At 42.7% G+C, this 10,469-nt stretch overlaps 1 pseudogene; it reads right to left on the bottom strand.

Moving 5' to 3' along the window:
• Positions 1-3,256: 3,256 nt before the first annotated feature.
• On the bottom strand, positions 3,257-5,968 carry LOC114654607 (elongation factor 2-like; annotated as a pseudogene).
• Between the last annotated feature and the right edge of the window lie 4,501 nt (positions 5,969-10,469).

Below are 10,469 nucleotides of genomic sequence, written 5' to 3'. Positions count from 1 at the left end.
CACCCTCTCCGCCTGAAAACTCGGCCATAGTACGCTCCCACCTGGGTACGTTGCAGGTCCTGTCCCCTTCTCATCCGGGATCCAACTATCCTGCCAACTATGCCAATGTCAGAAACTCCACACAAAGCCATAGCAAGGTTTGGGGCAGCCACCCATATATTTGGTATCCTGGCTGCAAAGTCGCAAAAATGTTTACAGCACTGATGTGCACAAAACCAAGTCCAAAACAGAACTGAGGGAATAAGGAAAAGGTGTAGGCTTTTAAAGGGGAAGACATGAAGTGAAGTCAGAGGGGTCAGGCTCATAAGGGTCTTCAGCCATAGGCTCGAGCACGGATGTGACATCAAAGGGGCCGGAACCAACAAGGTCTTCTTCCATGGGCTCGGACCCGGAAGTGACGTCAACAGGGCCAGGTTGAATCTCCCATGGATGGTCTGCAGGCCAAGAAGAAAAAGAATCAGTGCACTCTGCCACCTCCCGGTTTGACTCGGAATTGCCCTTACTCAAGCCCTTTAGCTGCCTCCCATGCACACATGTGTGACAATATGTTATATGTTATATATGTCATTTTTCCTTTTCCACATGTGCTAATGTTCTAGAAATAAATAGTCTCAGCAATGTGGGGCAGTTTAAACTAGTAGGTTAATCAGTAAATAACTAGAATAGTAAAAAGAAAGACATATTAAAGCAAAAAAAAAAAATCATCCATCTTTATTCTGTATTTAGCATACCCAGTTTGTAATTTCAGGACTGATTAACAAAAAAAAAAAAAAAACAACTTGAAAATCAGTTATAGTGGATATATAGGGTGTCATGGGCGGCCACGGTCACTACCTGACCGGGACGCCAACAAAGTGGAAGGACCAGGGGAGAGGGCATTGATGAGGTAATACCTCCCCTGGGACACTAGAGGGCAGTCCTTCTGGGCAGCTGTGGCACCACGGATTCCCCAGGGCATGTTGGGAGCTGGAGTTTGGTGAAGCCCTGTTGGGTTCCGTGTGGGCCGCCAGGGGGAGCTGCAGAGCCCTGTAGAGGACCTCCAGCACACCTGGGAGTGGTTCCAGGTAATACTGATGAGCCACCTGGAACACTCCCGAGACCTGAATAAGAGGAGCCGCCTCACTCCATTGAGGGGCCAGAGTCGGGAGGAAGGAGTAGACAAAGCCTGAGGAAGAGTGGAGGAGAATGGACTGTATATTGGTGTAGTGTAGTGTAGTGTAGTGTAGTGTAGTGTAGTGTAGTGTAGTGTGGTGTGGTGTGGTGTTGGTGGTTTGTACACTTTTGATTGTAAATAAATGCGGGTGGTGAGTGAACCTGTTTCCTGACTGTCTGTGTCAGGGGTTGGGGTAGCAGTACGCCCCCTAGTGGCCTACAAGGGATAAAATAGCCTTAAATGCTTTATGCACACTCATATCACCCTCTTGCATTTGGTTTTGCTGTGTGCCTAAATACATAAGATACATGATTTTTAACATTAATTTGGTATAAACCCTCAAATTTGACCTTGTATCAGAGGTTTAGGCTGGGGTATCGATCTAAAGTTTTATCCAAAGGGTAAAGCAGGGTTAAGGGTGGGAACCTCTAGACGACGGGGGCCTCAGTCTTACAACAGGTTACCAGACCTGTTAAATCTCCATCGCCAGGTGCTAGGCCCAGAGGTCTGGAAGTGTGCCGTGAATCTTAAGGACCCTGAGGCCACCACTGAATCCAAATCTTTTACCCCATACTTGTGTAACAGATAATAAGATATCTTTAATCTCATTAGCAAATTTTATTCTCTTCTTAACTTTGCAAATACTTTTTTGCAAGTAGCATGCACAAATTAGATTTTCAGGTTTTACACAGCACAGCCACCTTGTTTTATTTGTGTTGTTTGTGAATGGTTCCGTTCCTCTCTTACAAGTATATCTCCACCAGTGTATTTTTAGGATTTTAAATTTTGTCACTTCTTTTGAGGGTTAAGTGTACACAAACTTTTTTCAAACAATGAAACACACTAAGAAGATATTAACTGTCAATAGTAAGTACCAGTATGCTGATAAATTATTGTACCATCTTTCTGAATAGCTTCTGAAAGTCAAACCCTTGGACAAATTCACAGGCTGTGCTCTGTCTTCCAGAGCTCATATTCTATTTATGATAATCATGCAGTCTTTATTTAAATGTAGGTGAGAAAGTCAGTTCAGCTGTTCATGTAGAAAATGGGAACATCAAGCTTGCTGAAATGTCCCCCAGTAGATCTGTCAAATGAATAGCATAACCTGAGCTGTGCAGCCCAACACAGACATGTGAGATTGCCTCTTGAGCTCAGTCACTTCCTTACTACACGAGTCTCTTGCAATGTGAACTGATGCATTAAGAATGTGCCTCTCTAAATGGTGCTGGCAATAATGATACTCTTATGCTAAGTGCATATTGTGCTCAAAAGCAAACATAGTCTGTTTTCAATTTATTTAGGTACTCCAAGTACAGGGCATTTATAATTTATGGTAGATGATTTAAGATCTAGCAGTTCTTAAAGGGTTAGTTCATTCCTCTGCAGAAAACATAAATATATACACATAAAAATATTGGCAAAATATTTAAAAGTAAATGAACATCATAGGCCAGTGTTTCCCAGCCTTTAACAAAAGGCAACCCACTTGAGCTATTAATGAGTTTTAGGCAGCCCAAGATATTCATAAACTCCTGATTTTCAAGGACAAGTTAAATTACATGTACAATACACGAAAAGGTACACTTTGCCAACACACAAATTTAAATGGAATTGAACTTGGAGTTATTTGAGTACAAGCAGATGCCAATTGCATATCATGTATCATGCTGTGATAAAAGTAGCCCCAATGTACAAGTAAGTCAGGTTTGTCATATCTGTTGATTCATCCAATGCGAGGACACAGGAACAACTCGCTCCTAGCCTTTTAACCAGCTACATAGACACATTCCTCGCCATGTCCTCAATTCTCCGTTTTTTCTGTATTGTTCAATAATGACATCAGTTTCATGTGCTTGAAGGCCTTCTTTCTCAACATCACATCCATTTGTTTGGCAGCATTTAAAATTAAAGTATATGGATTCTTCATCTTATCAATGCATTTTCTTACCAGATAGCATGCACATACCGCTTAAGCGTTGTCAGTTTCTTTACCTTTTCTTTACCAGTTTGCCACCTTCAGCTAGGCCTCAGAAATTCAAGTGGTTTGAACACATAATTGCAATGTTTAGTCTTGCAATTTGGTCAGCTTGAAGACCCTAGTTCTTTTTTTTCAACTTTAATCTTTATTTTTTCTTTTGGCAAGGTATATTTAAACAAATTTCTAAACAAGTCCACAAGACTGGATGAGCCGAGATCACAATGAACCTGTGCTCATCACCAGAGTTCAGTTACAGCTTGTCCAGGTAGTTGTCCAGGGCTGGAATGCCCTCCTTTAAGCCTTTGCGTTTAAGGGTCTATGCCACAACTTGAGCAGATTGGGAAGCTTCATAGGGGTCACCAGGCAGAATCTGCCAGTGGTCAAATACATACTGAGGGAATGCTTGACCACCAGTGTTGGAGTGCAGGTCTGCAGTGAAACCAAAGGATTCATTTACAGACAGGTAAGCCTTAACTACAAACATAGGAGTCCCAGCCACTTGTGATTCCTCAAACACATGGCCACATTTTCTGTTCAATACACCATACAGTAGATTCCTCTACTACTTGCTCAAGACACTGAATTTCAACAAGATAGATGGGCTCCGTGAGTCTGGGCTGAGCTGTCAATTGGCAGGCATATAGGACACGATGGGCAGTTGGTCTGATTTGTCCACCATCACGGTGGATTGCATCAGCATTCAGAGTCACATCATGGGTATCAAAACGAACTGCTCTCATGTTCTCCTCACAGATTTCACCCTCCTTTGTTGTGCACTGGAAACCAGCAACCACACTGTCTTTAATTTCATTCAAATACTGAACTCCCGTAGTGATATCAACCACGATGTTGGGTCTTGTGCCATCAGGTCCAAAGCACCAGATCTTTCGTGCCTCTGACACATCCCGCTCATATTTCTCTGCCAAGTAGCAGGCACGAGCCTTAAGCTCTTGCCTCGAAGAGACATCCCCTTTGTCCACATCCTCTGCCAGACCATCAGGGAAGGGATGGGCCTTCATAAACAGACAGTTGTGTTTATTTGGAGACTTGGAGAGACACATTTGATCAGACTCTGCACTCACAGTCTCTGTAGGACACAACTGGGTCAGATTTCTTGTGTGGAATGCAGGCATGGTCGTCCTCTAGATCTTTAAGGCAGATCTCCAATGCAACTCCCCAGCACCAGCAATGATGTGTTCTCCTGACTCTTCAATGATGCACTGCACCATACGATCTGATTTGGCTCTCTACCAGCTTGGGAAGATCAGCAGTGTTCTTTACCTCCACAGCTACACGGATAACTGGGCTGACACCCTCATATTATGGGCTTGCTCAAATGTAGAGATGGTACTAGTCTTCACTAGAAATTGGTCAACACCTACCAGACCCACAATGTTGCCACAAGGGACATCTTCAATGTGCTCAACATAGCAACCCATCATAAGAATGGTTCTCTAAATTGGCTTAAGGTATAGATCTTCCTTTTTCCCAGGTGTGCAGTTTGGTCCCATGATCCTAACCTTGAGGCCAGTAGACACAATGCCAGAGGAAACTCTTCCAAAGGCATAAAAGTGTCCCTTATCACTAGTGGGCACCATTTTTGAGATATACATCATCAAAGGAGCTTTAGGGTCACAGTTCTTGATTTCCATTGCAGCCTTGTTATCTCCAGGACCCTCATACAGAAGTTCACAACAGTACCATTGTTCAGTCACAGGAGATGGCAGGTGCATTGTAATCATTTGCAGCAGTGCCTCTCCTGCTGGCAGCCAGCGACACATTACTGCCTTCAGCAGTGGTTTACCCTCCTTGTCCTTATCTTCACTGTCAAGCTTAATGTCCAGCTTCTCAATCAGCTTGGCTGTTTCCTACTTCTTGAAGTTCATGATGGCATCAAATATCTTGAAAATAGGGTCCAAGACAACTTGGCAGAAGGTACAAGGTAGTTTTTTTACCATCCGGGGATATTGCAGTCTTACTGAATTTGCCAGCAGATGGGTCAAAATACCGATCTCCCCACAGCTTCTTCATCATGTCCTCCACCTTCTTGGCCCTCTCAGATGGTCCCAATTGAGCCTCTCCCTTAGCAGCAAACTTGGTCACATACATTTCTGCAAAACATTTTCAGTTTGAAAGCCCAACCATGCAGTCCAGAGCCAAAACCAACAGTGCCAATCACTGGATCAATCATGATGTTACCCATGGGGTCCCATAGGTGGAGATGATGACATTGACATTCTCCATGATATGTTGGAAAGTCTGGTAAAGTTCCTCTGGTTCTAGCTGCAACTCGAGCAATGCACGGTCCATTTTGTTCATCATAAGCACTGGCTTTATACGCTCAGCAATAGCCTAGGGCAACACTGTTTCCATCTGCACACACACACCTGAAACATATTCAACAACAACAAAGGCATCATCAGTAAAGTGCAAGGCAGCCGTCACTTCTGAAGAAAAGTCCACATGCCCTGGTGAATCGATCAGGTTGATGAGGAAACCAGACCCATCTTTGCTTTGCTTGATGAAGGCCAAGTCACTGTCAGTCAGCTCATAGTCCATAGAAAATTCAGTGGATTTGATGGTGATGCAGCACTCCTGTTCATCCTTCCTTGTATCAGTAAACCTGGTCTCTCCAGCACATGCAGATGCGATGATACCAGCTTTGAAGACCAAAGAGTCTGTCAGTGTGGACTTCCCATAATCCACATGGGCAATCACAGATATGTTACAGATGATGGACTTTTTGTCCATGATTGCCCCGATCTGGTCTACTGTAAAGTTCACCATGATTTCGAATGGCTGTGGATTTCCTTTCCCAAGCCGGATCGCTGACCACCGTTATGGGGACAGGCAGGAAAGAGCAAAATTGCCTGTATTTCAAGAGTCCATCGTCCCCATCCCATTGTTTGAAGTATGTTTACTGCATGCTGTATAAGCGAGATCAACAATCCATAGGGGTCAACCTCCGCGCCCTTTAAAATTGTATGTATTTTTTACCACTTCACAAGGAGTTAGAAGAACCCGACAGAATGGGGAGCACTACATGTACCCAATGACTCCATTAGAATATTTATTGCAGAATATTAGAACACACATAATTACAACAAAAATCGCCAAAAAGAAAATCACGAGTCAGCTAATTTTCTTTTTTTATAACGTTAACAGGTCTCAATTAAATCATTCAAAGTGTTTTTGAGATTTTGGAATATTTAGATCTTCTATTGTCATATATTGATATATTGAAATGTCCTTTCTTGGTGGATAACTACTGCCCTAGATATAATGTCCTGCAAAATTTCAGCTTTTTAACTAAACAGTAGAATAGTGTTTTTGTTGATGAGTAAATGAGTGTGCAAGTGAGTCAACTTTGCATATATACAGAGTGAGTTAAAATTATGTTAACATTTGAATGGCGGAAACAATTTGTTCATAAAACATACTTCATATGTGCATGATTTACAGGAATGTTTCAACCTGTTTGTCACCAAAACCAACAAACAACAGTACCATTTAAAGCCTGGACACACATTTCGCAGGGAATAGATGATACCATGGTCCGTATTCTGTCATTCAGGTCATTGATATTACAAACTTTTCTGCTATACATGAACTCCTTCACCATACCCCATAACCAGAACTCACAGGATGTCAAATCAGGGGAGTGTGGAGACCATGGCAATGGTCCACCATGACCTATCTGTTGACCTGAAAAGATGTGGTCAAGATAAAAATAATCCATTAGTGTTATCATAATTTTGACTCACTCTGTGTGTATACATATCCATCCATCCATTTTCCAACCCGTTGAATCCGAACACAGGGTCACGGGGGTCTGCTGGAGCCAATCCCAGCCAACACAGGGCACAAGGCAGGAACTAATCCTGGGCAGGGTGCCAACCCACCGCAGGACACACACAAACACACCCACACACCAAGCACACACTAGGGCCAATTTAGAATTGCCAATCCACCTAACCTGCATGTCTTTGGACTGTGGGAGGAAACTGGAGCCCCCGGAGGAAACCCACGCAGACACAGGGAGAACATGCAAACTCCACACAGGGAGGACCCGGGAAGTGAACCCAGGTCCCCAGGTCTCCCAACTGCGAGGCATATGCGCTACCCACTGCGCCACTGTGCCGCCCGTGTATGTGTATATATATATATATATATATATATATATATATAATATGTAGTGTTAGACAGTCAGGGCCCTTACCTGGCTGGGATGCCTGGGGAGAGAATAAGCACAGGACCCTTACCTTCCTCGGAGCGCTAGGTGGCAGCCCTCCTGGGTTGCTGTAGCACCACAGATTCCCACAGGGCTTCATGGGAGTTGGAGTGTGGGACAACCCTTTTGGGTTCCGTGGGTACTGCTAGAGGGTGCTGCAGGGACTGCAGAGCCCTACTACATTGAGCTTCCACCTCACCCGGAAATGCTTCCAGACCACTCTGACAGGCCAATGGAAGTGCTCCATGGTGCAGGATAAAATGAGCCAACTGCCACTGCTCCAGGAACCAGAGTCGGGGGGGAAGATGACAAAGCTTGCTGTAGGAAGAGTGGAGGCGGATATAGACAGAGGAAGAAGAGAAAAAGGGAACACAAAGATTTGCAGAGTGTGCTGCTTTGTGCTTTTTGACTGTGCTTTATTGCTACTGTGCTGTGGGAAACGATTGACCAGCGTTTGCAACAAAATAAAACCTATGTGCTATTTAAAATTTTTGCCTTTTGTTTGTCTGTGTGGGGTTCGGATGACTGGTGTGCCCCCTGCAGGTCACATATATAAAATGTATGTACAGTGGAACCTCAGTTCACAAACGCCTCGGTACACGTACAACTCGGTTTACAACCAAAAAGTTCGCCAAACTTTTGCCTCGGTTCACGACCACACACTCAGTATACGAATAAGCCAGTTTCCCTTTCGGTTTGTGCGCGCTGATGATTTCCACACGTGTTGCATTGTTTTTGGTCAGACGTGAACTGCTGAACTGTTGCAATGTAAGAGAGAGAGAGAGAGAGAGAGCAGGCAGGCTCGTGTGCTGATGAGAGAGAGAGAGAGAGAGAGAGAGAGCAGGCAGGCTCGTGTGCTGATGAGAGAGAGAGAGAGAGAGAGAGAGAGCAGGCAGGCTCGTGTGCTGATGAGAGAGAGAGAGTGAGAGAGCAGGCAGGCTCGTGTGCTGATGAGAGAGAGAGAGAGAGAGAGAGAGCAGGCAGGCTCGTGTGCTGATGAGAGAGAGAGAGAGAGAGCGCGTGCAGCTGAGCAGGGAGCCTGGGTGCTTGTCAGTGTTTTTCAATGTTTTTACATTAGTTTACTATTACAGTGTGCATTCTATGGTGTAATTAACTATATTTGTGCTTAAAAATATTTTAAAAAATATATTTACATACAGTTCGTACAGTCTGGAACGGATTAATTGTATTTACATACAATCCTATGGGGGAAATTGCTTCGGTTCACGACCAATTTGGTTTACGACCAGAGGTTTGGAACGAATTATGGTCGTGAACCGAGGTTCCACTGTATGTGCGTGTGTGTGTTTGTATGTGTCCTTATGCTGCATATATTCATATACAGTAATTCTCAGTAACCTTATCAGTAGTAAGTGAACTTGATTTAAAAGAAATTGTTTCTAAGTTTGCAAAGATGAATTTAAGAAAAAAAAGCAGTTTTGAATTTCAGTGATTTGTATTTTTATAACTGTAAAGAACATTCATTTAATGTATTGTTATTGATATCGTTTGTTTTTAATGTAATGTTTGTAAAATGAAACTATCATCAAGGAATTAAGCTATTTATTATTATGTTGTTATATTAACATATTAATATTTTTTAGTTTACATATTTTCTAAAAGCAATGTACTCAATAGGCGGCACGGTGGCGCAGTGGGTAGCGCTGCTGCCTTGCAGTTAGGAGACCTAGGTTCGCTTCCCGGGTCCTCCCTGCGTAGAGTTTGCATGTTCTCCCCGTGTCTGTGTTGGTTTCCTCCGGGTACTCCGGTTTCCTCCCACAGTCCAAAGACATGCAGGTTAGGTGCATTGGCGATTCTAAATTGTCACTAGTGTGTGCTTGGTGTGTGGGTGGGTGTGGGTGTGTGTGTGTGTGTGTGTGCACACCCTGCGGTGGGCTGGCGCCCTGCCCAGGGTTTGTCTCCTGCCTTGCACCCTGTGTTGGCTGGGATTGGTTCCAGCAGACCCCCGTGACTCTGTAGTTAGGATATATCGGGTTGGATAATGGATGGCTGGATATACTCAATTCTAAAATGCTATGTTAAACTTCTATTCACCTAATATCATAATATCATATATATACACCTAATAACTTTGGCATCACTTACCAAGAAATCTGAAATTCATTAAAAAAAATTTATACCTATATTCCACATAAAATGTATACATACCGTATGTAAATATAAATATATAAATCAGTTCATAATTCACAAACAAAATGTAATACAATCATAGGGTAAAATAACAATTATCCTACATTTTATTATTTATAAGAATAAAAGAAATCTGACAGGACAGGAGACGATTCCATCCATGAAGCTTGTTTGTTTAGCTAATAGCTAAGCTGTCCCAATATTTCATCCAGGTATTTCTTAAAGGTTGTCAAGATTTCTTCTTTGAGTACATGTCTTGGCAGCTTGTTCCAGATTCCCACAAATTCAGCAGGATCTAATTTATCAACGCCTCTAAGGATTTTGAAGATGTGAATTAGATCCTTGCGCAGTCTCCTTTGCTCAGGTTTAATTCTCCGAATCTGTCAGAGTAGGACATGTCCTTAAGTCCTAGGGTGCACTTGGTTGCTCTCCTGTGCACAGCTTCAAGTGCTGCTGTGTCTTTTGTAGCACGGTGACCAAAATCGCACACAATACCTTAGATGCAATCTCACTAGTGAATTATATAGTCCAAGCATGATGTCCCTCAATTTAAATTCAACAGTTTTTATGATATAACCATTTTACTTGTGTATGAATAAACACATTGTATTTGTGTTTTAAATCACTTCTGCACATTGCTTTGATGATGAAAATGTGTCAACATGAATCCCTAAATCCTTTTCAGAAGTTGCTTCCTGTATAACAGTGTCTCCCATTTTGTACAGTGCATCCAGAAAGTATTCACAGCGCATCACTTTTTCCACATTTTGTTTTGTTACAGCCTTATTCCAAAATGGATTAAATTCATTTTTTTCCTCAGAATTCTACACACAACACCCCATAATGACAATGTGAAAAAAGTTTACTTGAGATTTTTGCAAATTTATTAAAAATAAAAAAATTGAGAAAGCACATGTACATAAGTATTCACAGCCTTTGCCATGAAGCTCGAA

Source organism: Erpetoichthys calabaricus, chromosome 7 (assembly GCF_900747795.2).
Source record: "Erpetoichthys calabaricus chromosome 7, fErpCal1.3, whole genome shotgun sequence".
NCBI classification, from domain to species: Eukaryota; Metazoa; Chordata; class Cladistia; order Polypteriformes; family Polypteridae; genus Erpetoichthys; species Erpetoichthys calabaricus.
Note: the sequence above shows the minus strand (reverse complement) of the source record. Positions and strands in the feature narration are given on the sequence as shown.